General features: G+C 33.2%; 1 long non-coding RNA gene across 1 annotated transcript; it reads left to right on the top strand.

Moving 5' to 3' along the window:
- Positions 1 to 7,510: 7,510 nt before the first annotated feature.
- LOC143045215 (uncharacterized) lies at positions 7,511 to 9,587 on the top strand. Its single transcript, XR_012968907.1, has 2 exons — positions 7,511 to 8,766; positions 9,239 to 9,587. It is a non-coding gene; the product is annotated as an uncharacterized LOC143045215 (long non-coding RNA).
- The last annotated feature ends 11,922 nt before the right edge of the window (positions 9,588 to 21,509 follow it).

Genomic DNA, 21,509 nt, shown 5'->3' with positions numbered 1-21,509 from the left:
TCTACAAAGCGGTTGACCTTGGCATTGAACACGCCGAATATCTTACATCCATGAATAATATATGTCAAGACAAAGCAAAAGTATCTATAAACTATTACTAGTATCTCAATTGTTTGTATAACAATTGAAAGGTCTTTCCTGTAAAAGTGATGTTTTCGTAATGTTCTTTGTACGACCTTTCGTTTGATATATGACAAGCATACCTTCTGAAACTTTTCGCTTTTTACACTTAATGACCTCATCCGCCTACATTTTTGAGATCGGAAGTATGATATATGTGACACAGGGTAAATGAGCTTTCATTTGATATGCGAAAACGCCATGTTCTACAAAGTTTGATTTTTGCACTTAATAACACCATCCAACCAATTTTTGGAGGTTGGGAATTTGATATTTCAAATGTACACATCATGACCTTTCATTTGATATACAACAACCCTATAGTAAAGAAAAAAATATTTTTTGCACTCAATGACCCCATCCAACCAATTTTTGGGGGACGTCAATTTGAAATTTGAAATGTACGCTTTATGTTCTTTCATTTGATATGCGACAACCTTACCATCTGAGAAATTTGAATTTTTGCACTAAATGACCCCACCCTTCCGCCTGGGATGAAAAAGAGGTTTACAATTTTCATTTTTAAGTAGAGTTTATTGAGACCTTCAATTTGATATATCAGATGACCCCATTTGACAAAGTGCCAAAAATGATGCAATATCAACGATATAAATAGAAGTTATGAAACTTACAAAGTCAATGCAAAACGTGAAAATTTCAAAATGATTTTTTGGTGGTTTTTTTTAAATGGAATGATTTTGGTATTTGGTCAAACATATAACTATGTTAACTTTTTCAATTTCTTAAATATTTTAAGTGGTAAGTTGTTGTTGATTCAGAAATACATGCCGCCGCTCGCAAAATTTCAAACTGTATTATCTCTAAAACGACAATAGATATTTCAAATCTGTTAAATGGTAAATGATCTACAGTTAAAGGACAACATTATAGAAAAAGAATTGGGACAATTTCAAAGTTCACCAAGGTCACAATTTATCATCAAATATATGATGCAATACCAAACTTGAGAACCGGAAGTCGTAGAGACATGGGATTACCACCATTCAACTCAGGACCACTTAACCTTTCAAATATCACAAGGTCAAGGTCATAGTATAATGTGAAGGTAAAGGTGAAATTTCATCATGACCTGACATTGACCTCAAATTGAAGGTCTGGAATTACTGATCATCTTTGCAGTTTATAGTAGATTGATATCTGTTACCTTTAAAAAGATATACACAAAATACTATACTTTTAAGAATCATCCCGTTGTAACTTTTGAACAGACGGTCAGACATGTTTGGGCTTATATATGTAAGCTTGAAATTGCAGCGTAATTTTTTTTTTGCACTCAGTGACCTTTGACTTTGACTGCATATTAAAGGTCACATGAATTAAAGATTATTGGTGGAGGTCCCAAGTCTCTACGACTTCTGGTTCTCGAAATACAATTTTTCTAAAATTATGTTCAATTTTTCAAGGGGAATAACTCCTTATAAGGGTTAATAACAAATGATTGTATATGTTCATTAACATTGCCATCTGTTCCTGTACATGTTGCCGTTTTCAAATCGATTCTATCTCTTATACTTTTTGAGAAAAATGCAAAGGAAAGAAATTGTTTTAAGGGGATATAACTCTCATAGGGGACGATTAAATCCTATTCAGCCTCAAATGGTAATACATCATGATGAGATCTACATTATGTCCATTTAAGGTCATGATATCTATAAAACCAACAAGGGGGGGGGGCATGTTGAAAAAAATCAATAAAAGGGAGATAACTCCTAAAGGGGATGATGAAATCCTTAACAGGGTCATTTGATAATACATCTTGGTGAGGTCTAGCGATGGTCCATATTTGGTCTTAATAACTTCAACAGAAACAAGAGGTGGGCATGTCAAAAAAATGTTGGAAGAAAAAAAAGAAAAAAAAGAAAAAAAAAGAAAAAAAAACATTAGAAAAACAATAAGGTCTTTCCCATGTAGGGGAAAGACCTTAAATACTCAAATAACGTGAAAAAACAGGAAACTAAACACAGTAGATCATATACATTAACATATCATAAGACAGAGAAATACAAAACGTAAGTACAGTAGAAACAATTGGTTAGAAAAAAACTCATGTTCATATACACTTGAAGGTTTGACGGCTGCTTCCCTGCAGCAGATAGACAAACTAAATATAAATAACGACCTGTTCTCCTAGTGCAAATCTATCCACGTTCGGATCATACACTGTGTACTTTACCGATAAAGATGTGTATCGCTTTTTGATATAAAGTAAAATTCATAATAACTTGATTTTATAATTAGAATTGGAATTGAGAAGGATCAAGAATTTCAATATCTACTAATCAAAATTTAGATTTATGTCAATTAAAATCGAGGAGGAAATCGGAATTTTAATTTCTAGGGTAGCTATAAGATTTGCCTTTCAATCATTACTAAAAACACATCATTTATTCCTATGAAAGAGTGACGAAAGATACAGAGGGACATTCAAGCTCATAGATCGAAAACAAACTGACAACGTAATGACCAAACAGGAAAAAGACAAACAGACAAATAATAGCACACAAGACGCAACATAGAACATTATGAGTAAAGTTACACGTAAATGTACACGAGTACTAATTTTCAAAACATTTGATCATAGTGATACTTGCATATGATAAAAAAAACTTTAATATTAGCAATTTATTTGGTATTGTCAGGACATTCTTAACGAAAACCAAAAAGTATTTGAAAGTATGTAAAATATTGTCTTCAAGATAAACAATGTCCATGGTGTCTTTCGATACATCTGGTTAATTTACTTAAACACCGTTTCTATGAACACTGTTCATTCAAATTCTAGCAAATTTTAAATATAAATAAAAGAACGTCATGAAAGTTTTGTGTATTTTTCCGTATTTTTTATTTGCTTAAGAATCTAAAGTGTCCTTAAATTATTGGGATGTTTACTTACTAGTATCCAGTGCATCAAGAAAAACAACAGGAAAGTTAGAGATATGCAGTAGAATCCAGAGCCCTACTCAATATCGTTTTGTAATAATCTTGATTCTTCTAGATATCTAGCACAATCAAGAATCCTCTTAATACAAATCTTGATATTCCAATTTCTATGATACGGAAATTCCGATTTGAACTAGCACGATTTTAGGTCCTATCAATTCCAGTTTGTACTGTAACACATATTTAAAGAATGACGTATCGGCGAATTCAAATAGAGAAAAATATTGAACGAGTAACAGAACAGTGTATTAATTCACGAATGCGCGTAGCGTATGAGTTAATTTACAGTATTGTTCAGTCACGAGTAGAATATTTTTCTATATTTAAATTCTTTGATTACTTATTCTTTTCAACTTTAGAAGAATTAAGGTAGATAATGTAAGGAACTTTATACAAATATGTGTTTATAGTTCACAGTTCACAGTTGTGTTGATGCGACGACAATACCTATAGTTGTATGACGTCAGCAGGAGTGAAATAACCGATTTTTTCACATGTAAAATTATCGGTTTTTATTTCGCTTGGAAATCAAGATAATTCATTTAACGTAAATTGCTTTAAACGCCTAAATATGTGTACAGTTTAAGGTGTCGGTACACAACCTTTTTCTAGGAAAAGCAACTCTTAACTATTCACAGCTGCTGATAATTCCATTGACATCAATAGTAAACGGTAGTCCAATAAGTCAGAAAGCAATGCCATCGGACGTCTGAGCGTTTTCGGGCTATGTGACTCATAATTAGATTCAACCAGTTGTAGTGTTCATCAGTATACAATTACAGAAAAATTTTAATATCCACTTCAAGTAATGTTCAATATCTATTGTTAACTGCTGAATATTTTCAATATTAGAATTGATCTTTATTTTACGAAACTTTCTGTTTACCTACGAGACTGATAATTTCCGTTCTAAGCACAGTGGAGTGATATGGAAAATTGTCGCTAGAAACTAAAGGTATATGGGGTACGTTGCGTTGTAAATGAAATTAACAACGTCGTCATAGGTAAAAAAAAAAGCAATAAACAGATTAGCATTGGTCATCTCAACTCGAAACTCAAAACCTTACCAATGAATGTGTCACCGTCAAATGCAATGACTGCCTGTAACAATCACCAGCATGATTGTCAGAAAGGTCAACCAATTCTGTTCGGCTTGGTATGGGGTCTGTTTTGCACCTTCTGATTGTTCCTTTGTCCACCCATTACAATGTGTTTTGGCAATTATGCGGGTGAACATTTAGGGCTCTAAATATTTTTCTGTAGTTGATTCTTTAGCAGTTCAGTTTATGGGAAAATTGTATGGCATGAAACTGTGCTGAATGGCATTCGGCAATTTGATTATCACTTGACGTTGCGTTCGTAAACATGTCTTGCAAATGACGTTGCGTAATCAAATTTTATTGACGTTGCATTGTCACTACATATTTATCTGAATATTGATGGTCATCAACAAATCTCGTCTACCTGTATCGTTGTCAGAAAGGCAGTAAGACGAGTTTCTGACGTCAAATTGTCTGGTTGCAACACGTTCACGTGTTTGCAGTAATGGAATGGGCTGATTCAGTTTTTTTATTCCTTAGTCTTGCAAGTATGGAGATGCAACATTTTTTAATTGATTTAAGTGTGGCCAAGATTTGAAAGAACTGTTTCATGAAGAAATCAAACAGAACAAAAATCTGTTAGGGGTTTCTAATTCCGCTTTAAGAAATTCGTGCGACTTCAAAAATCCTGTATATTCAATAACCACATGTAAGTACGATGTTGACTTTTTCTAAAGAGAAAGAAGTATGGTAAGCATGAATAGTGGTTGTATGAGGATCAAACATGATTTGTTTTAAAAAATTAACAAAATGAGTGCTTCTTTTTAAAGTCAGTCAGTACATAAATATATTCAAGAGATTGTTCGTTTCAGTTTACATAGAAATAGAAGTTCCCTTTGCCTATTTCAGTGAAAAAAAAGTATCAAGAACTTTATATTTAATATTCCTAGGTTTTGTAAGGTTATTTCTATGGAGGTTAACTAATTGGATGTTGATTGCTGAAAATTTGTACGTTTACGCAAGAGAACAATTTCATAATACTTCAAGCAATTCATTTGGTTACATAGAATTTCCAATGCATGATATTCATTTCATTTTCTTTGATTTTTCAAATACGTTTCCGATTTGACATTAACGTTATGCATATATATCATGAAAATATCATTACACTCATTTCGAAAATAAACTATTAAAAAATGGTCGACTTCTCCAAATACGTTGCGTGTGTCAATGACATAAAATTACCACCATGTCATAAATTATGCACCTTTGAGAATACACGTATCTTTTTCAGTAAAATATCGCCATGGATATTATCCGAGAAAAAAGGAGCACGAATAATTTTTTATAAAGGGATAAAAGTTTTGATTGATATAAATTCTGAAAATTTACGCATTCTTATTAGATTATTTACCTTAATAAAGTCAAATAATATAAAAATAGAAGTATTTTTCGTACGCATAAATAAGGCAGCATTAGATTTATTAAAAACATAAGCAGAATGGTCACTCATGAGTAGTCAAGAACAATGATTTAATTGTATTTTACAGACTGCGGCTGGACTTTTTAGCTTGCGTAATCTATATTTTCTCATGTGTCTTTTTTCTTATTTTAGTTTGATTAATTTCTTGCAAAATAAAAATTCTTTATCTCAACAAATAATATATAGTATGCAGATAAGGAAAACATTATATTAGTCTAAAATGTTGCACAACGGTACTAATATAAGATATGTTATTAAATCGTGTTGACAAATATTTCGGCTTAACAAATAGCCTTCGTCAGTGTCAGTGTATATATATAATGACTCATTAATAGCCATCGATCAATCTTGCCGGGCGATGGATCATATAATTATGATACAGTACACTACAACATATAATATGTAACCAGTCTAAGAGGGTACACCATCATCATAACTATAAATATTTCGGATAACAGATATCCTGCATCAGTATGATCACGATGTCATGAATCATATCAATCCATTCTTATTATAGTACTACACCAATCTTGAATTCTATACAAAAATAGTTAAGCCAGAACATCAAAGAGACGCTAGTACAATTCTAAAATTTCCAAGCACGACGCAAAGAAATATCTAAAATACAAATAGTAATAATTTGCGATATGAGCTGGCACACCTTTTAAAATTTCAAAGGTAACGACAGTTAAGATGTTACAACAACTGCGTGGAGTAACATTCCCAATAAACAGTACTGACCGATTTTAGTTTGTATAATATTTTAAATTTGACAACGGTACAGAAATTAAAACAGAGGCTGCGTATTTAAACATAAATAGAGGTTTGATAATGATAAGAAAAATACTTTTTTAAAAATTTGGACTGAGGTTTAAAATAAGTGATGTCAGGAAATTGAGTGATGGTAGGCAAAATAAGTGTCTCATTCTATGTTTTTTTTCATTTATGCCCTCAGGGAAAACTGTCCTACACTTTCTTATCCAAAACGTTTCCCAAGCAAGTCTGTCGGCCCTTGACCAACCCTCGTTGTGGTCTATGATTCTGATGGTAAGGTTTTTGAGATCAGCTTGGGCGTGCCAAGGTGATCTTAAATGACGACTTACGGGGAGGTCAGGTTTGCAGGTGTAGTCACCTCGATTACCGTTCATGCGTTTGTTGAATGGCTGAAATGTCACGCCAACATACTGCATGCCAAATCGGCACTCAAGAATGTGCATGCATCATTCTGAGTTTTTCAAGTAACATAACAAAATAAAGTGTCCACAGATCCAGTGAAGTGGCAAGTAAATGTTTTGTATTTGTTGGCAAGTCAGACATCGTTTGTTACCACACGACTTGCACCATCCAGCAGTTGAACCGCTTTTATTAGAGTAGACGTGATGTTGTACCCTTTTAGGCTGGTTATATATATTTACAGATTTAACATTGTTGGACTGATGTTTAGACATAACAAAAAAGTATAACAAAATTATCTTACTCCAAGGTAAATTCCAAAAGGGCCAGTCCAGTCCATAAAAACTAAAGTTTGCATCAATTTGACGCGACGGTCATACAAGTCAGAAGTGTAGCGCTATAAAACCAGGTTTTTATCTGAACATCACTGATGAGTCTTATGTAGACAAAACGCGCTTCTGGCATATTAAATTATAATCCTGGTACCTCTGATTACTATTTATAGCTAGATAAACCTATCACTCGTATGACAGTTGTTAATTGATCCTTTATATTGACAAAAAAGGTGAGAAAATGTGTCTCAAAATGTATTTTCAAGTCAGGAAAAATCAAATTGTTTAACAGATTAAAAATGTGAAAAGCACTTCACTGAAAAACAAATAACATTTATCAAATTTTATCTTTTATCGGTGTTATTCACATAACCCATTTAATATTTGACATTTATCAGATAAAACGTCTTTCTAAACGCAATGGAGGGATTGTTTTTCATTACCATCATATATATATCTAATGTACTTGTACCATTTAATTGGGTTTTGGCGGATTGTAATTATACTAGTGGACCATCAGGAGATACAGATTGTATCCAGTGGCCAAATTATTATACGTACCAATGGTCTACGTGTGTGACCGATGAATACATGAGAGCAAAAACCAATAATATATGGGAATGCAAGAACAGAACTGTAGTATATTGCTATTTCCAATGCATGGCTGAATTCCATGACGAAAATATTGGTGCCGTGTCTCCTGACTGCTCATGTTCTAACGGTGAACAACATAAAGTGTCAAACCTTACTCTTCCAACACGATGCTACAGTCCTTCCGGAACAGATTGCACATGGTACCAGGACTGCTTAGAAAGAAAATATAAATGCAGTGAATCAAAAGATGACTATGCTATGGCTTTTGCAACAAAATTTTGTAACCTTTATACAGAACACTATGGAAAATTTACGACTGACGGACAAACATGGGTTAATGCAGTGCGTAAATGCCTTCAAGTAACACTGGTGCCAATATTGCGTCCCTGGCGACCCTTTTCATGCAGTGAAGTAAAACAATTTGCTTTTAATTCTCATGTGCCATGCTATGTGCAGCCAAACGAAATGGTACCTGAGGTTTCTATTTGTAATCTCGATCCTTCGGACGTCTTCTCTGTATTTTGGACTATAAAGTCAAGTCTTGTAATGTCCGTTGATTCCTCACTTGAAACTATCAATGGACTTTGGAACACTATGAAACAATGTATTTTTTTCATAAAATATAGTTTCGATGGGGACATTCGAAATATACAAATGACAATTGAACACAAAGGGTTGGGAGTGATCAGAAGACGTCGTTCTGTGTCTGAGAAATCAATAAGATTGTCCAACGATATTGTTGATCATATTGCTAAACAACTTAACTGGGACAAGAGAGGGATTGTTTGGTTTTCTTACGATGATAACTCTACCAGTATCGCATCAAAGAAATTGCTTTTAAATATTTTTCTGGCTGATGGGAAAAAATATGATTTAGATCCAAAAAATGTTTTAAAATCTGATTTGAATGCCACGGTTGCTGACTTCCAAACAAAGGTTCAAACTGGGGGTTTGTTTGGTGACACAAAAGATGTTTCCTTTAAAGTTATTTCGTCTCAGGGATGTGTAGATGCAAATTGTGATGTCATATCGTTTAATGTTACCGCCGACCCTTTTGTTAAAGGTAATTAAACACTATATACAAAAATGTTTCAAATAGTGACTATATGTAAATTTCTTCTTCTTCTTGAGTTCAAATGAAGTGAATGTAGTCAATTTTAGACACCCGAAGAGTCTTTGAGGATAATGTAAACCCGTACCGTACGGTCGAATATAAAATTACAGAAAATGCCCATTCACGCTTAGCTACTACATGTACTAGTAGTCGATAATTAAAATGTGGAAACAATCAATTATATGATTAAGTTTATTATAAAATCTTTCTGGAGAAAACAGATTTCCATAATCTCTCCTCTCCCCCTGACCCCACAACAACCTTCTACATATCTATTCAGACATTTATGTGACAAGGGCTCATACTAATGATTTTATAAAATTTGATTTGAACAATTCAAACCATGGATGGAAATATGTATTAACTTCGATACTCATTCCATTACTGGGATGTTCACGATATTTTTATTTGTTTCTTACAGATACATCTGACCATATAATAGTCAAGAAGAACAACAACAAGATATATATCATCATAGGAATGAGTTCTCTTGGTTTGCTGGTCATTGTGACTCTTGTTTCAGCCATATTTTGTTCTCACTGGAAACATGGCTTTGGAAAAACTGTCAAATAAATTGAATATCTCATTGTATAATGTTAAAAGACAGGAATTGAAAAATGATACATTCAAAAGAGAATTTTATTATTTTGATAAAAAAAAACTATGTTTAAAAGTAATTCATGGGTTCACTTCTAAGTACAGTGTGTTCTTCATAATTGTTAGTGTATAACATTATAATATATATAGTTATAGTTTTATGATCTACATCATTTTTAGTTGTATTATCCAACAATAATATTGCACTCACTGTTAAAACATTGCCATATCATTAATAATTGTGGCCAGAAGACCATAGCATATTCAGAAAGATAATTATCTGTCATTATGTAAGTTGTTTGTAAACTATTCTTTTTTCAATTCTATTTCACTAAAGATATGCTATTATTCTATATAAATGCATGTTATAATTAAATCACCTGGGTAAGTTTTGCCATAACCGTTACGTTAATCATCCAATTAACCTCGTTGGGTAATAAACGATAAAACATGTATATTAACAATGTACCCGTAGTGTAAACAATATCCTAACAGAGCTTTCTTACAAATTGACGAAAGGTACGTATGCTTGACGAATCATACGTAAGACTCGTTTTATGGATCCTTTATTTTGACATATTTAAATGATAGTCGTGGAACTTCGGACAATTATCGTGCATGCAACGACACTTATTAAATTGGACAATTATCGTGCATGCAACGACACTTATTAAATTGGATTTTTCTTGAGATATATTTTGGATTTCGGGACTTACGATTGGTAAGAATATGATTATTGATACCAACAGGTCGGAGGAGATAACACTACAAAATATTCTAAATATAGAGAAGTCAGACGAAAAAAATGCCCCTAGAAGACTAAAAACCGGCCCCTCCCCCACTCTTCAATATTACAATGTTGCACTGTTTAACCTAATAAAATGTCAAAACAAATACATTGTCTTCTTCCCTAACAGAAACACGAATACTTCATTGATTCAAAATTTGCAACGCTCAAAATAATAAAATGAAAATGAAGAAAAAAAAACTAATAATCATACTATGCCATATGCTGATGTTCGTTTTATAACTTTTGAATCATCGCCTCTCCCCTGGTAATATTCATTGTCCCCCCCCCCCCCCCTAAATGTGTTTATATGATACACCGGAGCAATAGAACGGTTATTTAAGCGTATAAATAAAGGCAACAGTAGTATACCGCTGTTCAAAACTCGTAAATCTATGGACAAAAAACAAAATCGGGGTAACAAACTAAAACTTAGGGAAACGCATTAAATATATGAGGAGAACAACGACACAACATTAAAATGTAACACACACAGCAACGCACTAAGCATTAGACAAAATCCGATGAGAATAACATATATAACATAAAAAACATATCAATGAATTTGTGATAGAAAAGTACCGTGACACGTCTTATAGTAATGTGAATTCACACTCAAATATAGGAGAAAACAAACGACACAACGGAAACACAACCTAAAAATGTTACACACAGAAACGAACTATGATATATAACAATGGCCATTTTCCTGACTTCGAACAGGACATTTTTAAAGAAAAAAATTGTGGGTTGAACCTGGTTTTGTGGCATGCCAAACCTTGCACTTTAATGGCATTGTTAAATATAATATTAAAATGACAACATAATATTACAGGACTACAATACAAATAAATAGGAGAACGTATTAGGCAAAGATACACATGAATAATAGATAACAAAAGGCATCAGGTTTAAAATACAATACGTCAAAAACGCGCCTCGTCCAAGACTTACCGATGACGCCCAGTTATAAAAGTTCGATAGTCAAAAAAAGGGTGCAAAGTTGTACAGCACTGAGGATCAAAAGTTGAAACTGCGTTTTGCCTATAGTCCTGAACATTCACGAAATATTAGCCACTGGACGATAAGTGACAACTTCGCGTCTATCTTCCAAACATGTGTACTGTTAAATCGTCATTATAAAATCCACAATATGTATGGTGCAAAATTGTAGATTTATTTTCTTGATATACAAAGCCTTGTTTCTAGATTTATTCAACATTACTTTTTAAAAACATTGTAGCATCATTGTTTTAGCAAATCTCGATTTTCCACTTTGACAATTTGCTGAAAGTGTACTGTAACAAATAAAAATAAATGTGAATCTTGTCGAGCCTCCTTAAACGTACTTCAATAATGTCATTGAAATGTTTATCGTGAAACTCGTGCTTAAAAAATTCCTGCGGAAATGTGTGTACTCGTGGTTTACGTAAGTAACGTATCGGACGTAAGTGTATTTGACACTATTTTTCTCTGTTTGATTATATTAAAATCGTGTATTATTTACAATATTATCATTTCTTAAAATAAACTTGATTTAGAAAAGAATGCTGTTTCACTGGTTAAAACAAAGACTCTTTTAACTTTTATTGTAGAAATGAAATACGTGATCCCTTTACGTTCGTTCGTACCTTTCGTCAATTTTCAAAAAGAAAGCTCTATTATGAATAATCCAATTATATTTTATAAACACATTCGCAATTAGGATTCAGAAACAAACAATAATTGATCATAATAATCAGTTCCCTTGTTAAGGAATAGATTGATAAACACAATTGTTGTTGTACTATTTTATCATGCACTGTTTAATATCAATCATAACGAAAGACATGACTTTTGAACACCGGTATACAAATGTTGTCTTCATTTGTCTCCTAATTAGATGTTCAAACTAGCATATGGTTTTTTAAGCCATCCTTGCTTCATCAGAAATATATTGACATGAACCATAAGATTAAGAAGTAATGACATGAACCATAAGATTAAGAAGTAATGACATGAACCATAAGATTAAGAAGTAACAGTAACGAAAGAGGGACGAAAGATAACAGAGGGACAATTAAACTCATAGATCGAAAATAAACTGACAACGCCTGGCTAAAATTGAAAGAAGACAAACAGACAAACAGACATACAATAGAACACATGACACAACATAGAAAACTAAAGAATAAGCAACACAAACCCCATCAAAAACTAGGGGTGATATCAGGTGCTCAGGAAGGGTAAGAAGTAAAATCACAAAAATACTGAACTTAGAGGAAGATCAATTGGGAAAGTCCATAATCACATGGCAAAATCAAATAACAAAACGCATCAAAAACGAATGGACAAAAACTGTCATATTCCTGACTTGGTACAGGCATTTTCCTGTTCCACATGTGGCACCCGTCGTGTTGCTTAGGTAGCACTCCACAGTTAGGTGTGTAGTTTCGCATTTTGGCCCCTGTGGAGTTTTCAAATATGAGAGCTAGTGTGCAGTAAAATTCATTTTTGGATATGTGAGTATTAAAATAGCCTTTGTATTGGGTTTATATGAACATCAAGGTTATGTAATGTGTGTAATATAGGTTGTTTTCTGTATGACAGTCCGTATTTGCATTTCCCTACCATACATTGGTCCGGCAATTATTGTAATGTTTTTTTCTAACTTTTTATCGCACGAACATTGTGATTCGATTTTACGAAAAATGAGGCGAAAGACACCCATTATTTATTTGATCATAAGAAAGATTTATTGCAACAGTTTCTAAAAAGGTATCACTCAAAGGCATTGAAATTCTAGTTTGATCCAAATTTTGGGGGATATGTAACGTGTTTCCCCCCTCCCTTTTTGCAATATTTTATGGTAAATAAATGCAGAATGTTGCCATGGATACACATAAAAGGAATTATTTTTCACCCTATTAACTTTTGAAAATCAAATATATGGCAGATACTGATTACATATATATGCACATGTACAACACAAACAGTTAGGTTAATGCATTAGAAATCCAGGAATAGGAGATGATAAAACATTTTGTGCCTCATTTTTAATTTTATTTTCGAACTGTGGAGTGCTACCTTATGTTATAACAAATCCGGTAAATAGTATAATTCAGAAGGTCACATTCATGAAAGGGAAGGGGATTGTAGTTACGACGTAAGGAACATATCCGATATCATTTGTGAAACTGTTATTTCGTAACGGTCGACCAACTCGTGATGGCGTCCGTAAAATTTACGAAGGGATGATTTCAACTTCACCATTTGGAACTCTTGGTTTAATAGCTTCCTTGTGAGCAGCAACTCTCTATCAAACTAGATGTTTCAAAGCGACACGAATGGCCCCGTCCCCAAAAGTTAAAACATCAGCAATTTCAATAACACATGTGGACACGAACATGAGGGTATTCTCACATTGATATGTTATTAATTATAAATTAACTGTTAATAAAACTCAGCTCAAAATGTGGAGGCCTATAGAAAAAAAGTCTGTATAACTGTTAACAAAACTCAGCTCAAAATGTGGAGGCCTATAGAAAAAAGTCTGTATAACTGTGATTTTCAACAATTTTCAAAGTTGTAAACCCTTAATTTTGGCAAAAATTAATGGAGAGGAACAAAACTTAAACTTGATCTGTAACTCATCATGAGTAACTCACATACAAAAAATCAGCCCAATATCTGAAAGCGTTTAGAAAAAAAAGTCTACATAACTGTTATTTTCAATAATTTATCAAAGCCCGTAATTTGGGCAAAAATTAGCGAAGTTGAACAATACTTATACTTGACATGTATCTCATCATGGTTACCTCACATACCAAAAATCAGCCCAATATCTGAAAGCGTATAGAAAAAAACTCCGTATAACTGTGATCTTCAACAATTTTCAAAGTTGTAAACCCTTAATTTTAGCAAAAATTAATGGAGAGGAACAAAACTTAAACTTGATCTGTAACTCATCATGGTTAACTCACAAACCAAAAATCAGCCCTATATCTGAAGGCGTTTAGAAAAAAACTCCGTATAATGGTTTGCTGCGGAATGACGGAATTTCGGACAAGGGTAAAACTATATGGCACCGACAACTTCGTTGCGGGGTCATAAAAAATCATGTAAGGAAATGTAAGCACGGCAATATCGTATCAATTGGGAGATATATACCCCGTATGCAGTTGCTGTTGGAATGTTGCTTCTTAGAAATGAAAAGTTTACAATTTGAAAGCTGAAATCATCTCTTTTGTCGTAAAGTTTTGTTTTCAACCGACCCTTAGTCAATTTCTAGATTTGAGTCAGAATATAAGGCCGATTTAACTGTATCTGTTGTATCCTTTATCTCTAGTTCGATGGGATAGATGCGTTCAACAGTCACCAATTTTTTTAATCATTTAGTGATAGAACGTCATCTATATAGCGAAAAATCGTTACCTGTTGTCCATTCTTTTTTACGGTTATACATGTACATTCTGTTCTATTGTTGTATTTACAATACAACATTGTCTACAATATGTAAAGGGTTAAGCGCTCACTTCCGTTTAAAATATATAAAAACTGCAAAACTTTGAAAAGTCAAACATATAACACGTTTGAGATGATATTTTTGATAATTCGATCTCTTTCAAAATTTGCATATATTAAAAGTATTTCCATAAAAAAATTATTTTATAAACTCTGATTTTATCAAAACATATTGCCTTCCTTTAGTTTTGTATTAAATTTATTTATCAGCAGTTGATACGAAATTGTCGTGTAATGTTTGAAATATTAAATATATGTCTTTTACTTGTTTTTTTTTTTTTTTTTACATTCATCTGGTTTTATTACCCCCCCCCCCCCACACACACACACACACAATCCCCCCATCCCCCACCCCCAAGAAAAAAGCAAATTTGTCTGAAGTCTTATATCTATACAGTTAAGGTATGTGTATTTCAAAACAAAACGTAGGTTATCATCGATTACAAAGTTCGTCTTATTACAAATTTGGCTTGATAAAATTAAAGTTGAAGGTTTACTGATAATGAAATATTTGCTCGACTTTAAAATGCATATGATAAAACATTGTAGGTCACTTATTATCTGGAAAAACTTGATAAATAAATAAATCATGTAATGTAGTCAGAGTAGTTTTTCTTAAACGATAAAAATCTTAAAACGGTCACGAGAACATTTTTGTACACGAACTGCTTATGGTCACCAATCATCATATGCACAATATTTTCTAATGGTATAGATATCCAATTCTAATGCAATTTGTATGTAACAATTTTTTTCATTGGCTAAAAGTTGCCGTCAAATCCACAGTTGACCAGGCGTACCTAAGGAGGGACAACATTTTGAAATGATTGAATCAACAAATGTTCGATTACTAATATATAATCCATAATAAAACAACTCCTACCTCGAATTCGCCGTTTTAACCCTCTTGCTGCCAAAGGGACATTTATGGCTTCTACACACAAATCTTGTTGATTGTGTAGAACGTCAAAGGTCCATTGTAACGTCACAATACTCAGGGGCACTGACAACGTCACAATACGGCGTCAAAAGGGCGATTTTGGCGGGAATGAAGCAAACTGAATAAAATGCTTTAAAAGTGTACTTTAAACGGATGTTAAGAAATGATACAGGATCATAAGCTTGTTAGTACTATAATACAAACTTATTTAACGTGTTTACTAATTATCTAGTCCGTCATTTTCATGTAAAATGTTGCATTCTTTCGAGAAATTTGTTTTACGGTTTTTTTTCTACATCTATCAATCAGAATATCTCATATAAATCAAAAATCTTATCCCTGATAAATAATCATAAAAAGGTAACTGTTATACTTGATTACGTTAAATATTAATATTCATTCACAATACACCATACACGCTTTATTTAAAAGAACTGGATAATTTATTTAGGGCTCAAATACCACGATTGAAATCTCAGTTAGGATTTTTTTTTTTGTAAAAGTACACACATGTTTCATCATGGAAGCACTGCCTTAAAAATGTTTATTTTCATTCGAAATGGGGATGTTTAATTAGTAGTAGACATAATGATTTCTATTCCTATCATATATATCATAGATATCCTTTCCCAGTGGCAACCTCTTTTTTTCTGGCATTCACCACAGATCTTTTACTTTGTAGGACTCATAGAGCAATAAATTTATTGTATATTGAATTCAGACGTCCTTAATATTGCATGAAATATTTGCCACTGAACATTGAGAAGAGAACAATTTGTCAATTAACAGATTTAAAGATATTTCGTGTATGTTAATTACATTGTGTACTTTATCATAGTAAATGAAAATGATTTATTATTGATTCAGGTTCACTTGTAGACAATAAAAAATCATTTTAGAGAATTTCTTACCTCGTTTTTACTAGGTTTTTTTTTAATTCGTATTCTCTAAAATTTGAGCAATAAGTGGTCAACAAAATTATAATAAACATGATTAAGAAATAAGCAAAATGAATATGGATAATAATTTTTATATAAAAAATATTTTCTCGCCTACCGAAAGAAGGATTGAAATCATGATAATTTTAATCTGACACGTTTGATACTTTACAACAGGAAGTAGTTCATATAGTGGGAGATATTATGGACATAATTGTGCAAATCGTGATACAAGCATGAAATTTGGTATACAGGTTGACTAAATGACAATTAAAAAAAATCAGCTGCTGGCCATCAAAAATTTTCATTTTTTCAAAATGGCCACCGTTCATTTGGAAATGGCGTCATATCCAATTGGCTACATTTCGTAAATCCTTTTAAAGCTGTTTTATAGGTATAATCCGATGTAAGTTTTGATAAAACTTCAATTAAAGTTCCTAAAGTACGACAAAACAATACATACATAAAGAAAAAAGTTACTTCCGGTTCCAAATTAGCGGCAACAACGTGGAAAATGTCAATTTCATCATTTCTATCAACTTAACAAGAGATATCACAGTCTTTGTTCTGTTCAAATGCATATATACAAGTTGAGTATCTAATAATTATCTGAAAGTTACCAATACACACACCTGTACAAGGAAGACCAGAACGGTAGCATTTACAGTTACCCACACAGCTTGATTTCTTGTATTCGGATTTCAAAAATCCTGACACGTGAATGCAACGGCAGCCAAAGACATCCATTTTGGTTTTCAACTGTCATTGTTTTATTTTCTTTTATCCAACTAGAGTGTTAATGGACCTGTCGAATGCATAAATCTGGATAAGCCCAAACATGTCCACCTTGATATGCTTCTCTTTTAATGTGATCCGGAAGAGAACCTCTGGTAGGCAGAATAGCATCATAAATCCGAGGCTTCCTTGTAAATGGTTTAAATCGTGCCTCGTTAACAGCAAATGTTAATGTTGCCATACATGATGCTCCTATACCATCAATGTCTGTGTCTGTGTTTTGATACACAAGCGGGATAAAAACGTCTGTTACATCTGGGAATACTTTCCATGTGTGCAAAGCAGACCTTTTCACTTTACCATAAAATGCCAACACAGTGTCACATCCATTAAATGCATTGCAGAAAAGGAGAACTACACGAGGACCAAACGAATTTTCTATGACATGTAGAGGAAGCCATAGAAAGCCTTCATTCCTTCAAAAACCTATTCACAATTTGCCCACACCCCATCTTGCGAGTGCTGCAATTTCTAATACTACTACATCTGTGTCAGTACTACTAAAAACTACTTTTCACAATCATTTTCAGCAGCATGCTTGTCATGGATAATCGTTCGTGTATTTGTTTCTTCGTGGTTACAAGGGGAAAGCTGGGAAGTATCCGTATTGAAATTGAAAGAATATTTTCACCTTGAGTAACATAAGCATTTTTATAAATCACTAAACAAGCAATTATGTCGGCAAGAAACTTGAACAAATCCGTTTTGATGTCATCTTCACAGAAAAAGCAACTCCGGACCTTTGGCGTGTTACCAGAACCAACAACTTCCCGTCTAGCACCAGTAACTTGCCTTTTTTCTCGTCCCAGTCTTTAAATCGTTCACTTAAGAAGCATCAAATACAATGTCTACTCTTGGATACTTATTTATCGTTGCAAGATTTTAGGCTAAAAGGCATAATCATCAAATATTTTGCCCCACGTGGTGGCCTGGAATAAACCATTGCTGCTCCACAAACGACAAATGCGTCAGAATTTTGATCAGTTGATGTGAAATCGCAAAATGTCTCAAGTACACCAACTTGCTGTGATTTAATACCACTGGTTAAAGTGACATTCTGAGACAAAGACGTTTTGGTTTTCATGGCTAAAGAAATCTGCAAAGTCAAACTGTCTACTTTGACAAGAAATTAAAGTAAAGAAAAAAGATCGGAATCACTTTTCATGTTCTCCAGCTTTGTTTTTGACAAAGAAGTTTCCAGTTTCATTTTACGCCTTTTATAGGAAATTGATCTTCTTTATCTGGTTATAAAAACAGATTCTCTTTCGTTTTCCATTTGCTTCAAAAGATCTTCGTATTGTTTGAACCCAATAACTTTGAGTTTATATACATATCTTACCTGCTTCCGAATCAACAACTTCCTTAAAGGAGTCAATTGTGTACAAATCTGACGACTCTTGTAGAAATGAATTCAAACTCGTTCATCACTTTGAAAAACCTTTGAAGTTTTCGAAGAAAAACTTTTGTGTATCTTAGAGTTTTCATGATGTCGTTCATCTGTTGTAGAATGACTCAAACCACTAGATCTATAAAATGCATCCACCAGTCTACTGAATTCTGGTCCAGCTACCATGATACATCGTCTCGAATGGATCTTCGGTTAAACGTATGGCACCAACATCGCCCTTCACATTTGTATTATTCTGTTTTTGTGTCTGATAAAATTGTGATTCAACATGTTTAAGAAAACAACTATCTGGTCTTACGCATAGTAAAATTACCACTTGTAAATTTCATTGCTACCTGTCGCTGATGTTCGATCTCGGAAATGGATCGGTAACCATCGAGCATAATTAACATGATCAAGACAAACACAATACGGTATCATGCTTGGTATGGACTATTTGTAAAGTACGATTTCTGACTTGTGAAATGGGCGTACTACCGAAAGCACAAGAAGTTCTTAATTCATAAATGAACGCCAAAAATTAAACTGTGGTCGATGAGACACTCTTTCCTTACAACAGTTGATCAAATACTTAAACGTCACGGAGTGATGAGTTATATTTTCTGTGTTTACGCTTTCATAAGCTGACATTATCAATTCAAGCAAAACCCATGTTGTCATCGATGTGCGTGTTTAGTCCTAATTGCATTTGAACATACATGAAAATAATCTGCCATTCTAGGTGTTGCAATATCGGCTTCAGTGAGGGCGCATGTGCATCAACTCTCACGCAATATTTCAATCAGACTTTTAAAACAAGGCATTGTAATGTACATGAACAATCCACCAAACATGACGATAAACTTATCTTCCCCGTACAAATCTAACCTTTCCGACTGAAATTGCTTAGCCAATACCAAAGTGGTAGATCTGTAGCTATACTTTATGGTTGCCCGGGATTTAGAAAGGTAACCACCTTTTTCACCTTATCCAATGAATGCTTGATCATTGCACCTAAAAGGACGTGTTTTCAAACAATGGCGTCATAGAAGTTACACGAACTTAACCAGAAGAGCTTAGATGTTTAGAGGAAAGAAATGATGACATGTTAACAAAATCCAAATCCTCATCTGTAAGATGAACTACGATTTACATTATTGTGCCCTTGTTGTACGTGCAAATAGCTCTTTATGTCTACAAATAGTCTGCGCATGCGCGAAATTGTTAAACGCATATGTATCATAACCTTAAAAAGGGTATTAAACAAATTCAGAACGTCATTAAAAATCCAAAAGCGCTAAGTATATAATGAATAGTTCAAATGTTTTTGTGCTAATTTTGTAACATTTTCGCGCATGCGCAAACCCTGAACGTGTAAAATATTCATTTCTAGTATATATATGTCAAACGAAAAGAAGGTAGCCACCAAATTTTTTTCTTAAAGAAGTCCAAAGAAATCGTTTTCCAGAAAAATATGTATTTTAAACCTAGAAAAAACAGCCATTTTAGAAAAGGTGGTGGCCATCTTGAAAAAATGATTTTTTTTTATGGCCAGCAGTTTTTTCTTAAAAAGTATATAAAAATGATGCTTCGTGCTAATTTTCATGCTTGTATCATCATTTGCACAATTCTCTCGATTTTGCTTGTTAATATCTTCCACTATAGAACAGCTGCTCGGAGATTTTATTTATTTTTATGAATTTGTTCACGCTTTGTTTTTATTTTCATTTCCATTGAGTGCCGTTGTTTTGCCGTTTATATAATGATTTGAGATTTTTTTTTTTACAGTATTTATACCAATTATCTAATAAAAAAACGAGAATAAATATTTTACTATTTCATAGGTGATTAAGAATCATTTATGCATTTCACTTGACAAAGATAAAACAAAGTCGCCCTTAAAGCTAGTATAGCAATTGGTATATTATTTTCACTTTATTTTAAGACAAGAAAGATAAAAAAAAAATACATTCCAAGGTTAAAAGTTGTATTTGTAAATAATCTTGTATTAAAAACATCGTTTATGACAATCTTAGAGCATATTTAACCTCCGTAAAACTACTTATACATCGTTTTCATAATTACGGCTACATTGACGCGGGAAAAATTATGGACGGCGGGAAAGCGCAGTTTTACAGATAGGCACAAGTTTTGCAACGTCACAGATAAGAAACGTCAAGATGCTTTTGGCGCGACAAAGCAAGAAAAAAACTCGGCAGCAAGTTATTTTATCCGAATTTGAAGCGTTCAGGTAACGTAATAACCTCCAGTTTATAAGTTTTTGTTTGTATGACGTCACGTTTACCCATGACGTCTTTGCGCCAAAATCATTCATGAAGTTTCGCGGATTTTTTTTTATTTGTCAAATTTAGACTTTTTTCCAAGTTTTATCGTATTATTTCTTTTTGAAATGCATTAGAATCGGAATAACAGTACTGTAGTTGAAGAGTTGCCACCGTCAATTTTGATTTGACGGTCGCAAATCTCCGTTTTACTGTCTCCGCTACGCGTCGCCTTTAAAACTACATTTGCGACCGTCAAATCTACAATTGACGGTGGCAACTCTTCAACTACAGTACTGTTATTCCTTAATTCCTACATGTTTTTCTGTTACATTGGGAATCATACGACGTCTCAAAAAAGTGGCTTATGTATGTTTGTTTTGTTCACACATCGTTGTCAATATAATGGAATATAATGCGACGGTCATATAAGTGAGAGGTTTAGCGCTATAAAACCAGATTC

The sequence above is a fragment of the Mytilus galloprovincialis genome, chromosome 9, assembly GCF_965363235.1.
Source record: "Mytilus galloprovincialis chromosome 9, xbMytGall1.hap1.1, whole genome shotgun sequence".
NCBI lineage: Eukaryota > Metazoa > Mollusca > Bivalvia > Mytilida > Mytilidae > Mytilus > Mytilus galloprovincialis.
This window is presented reverse-complemented; position numbering and strand designations above follow the sequence as displayed.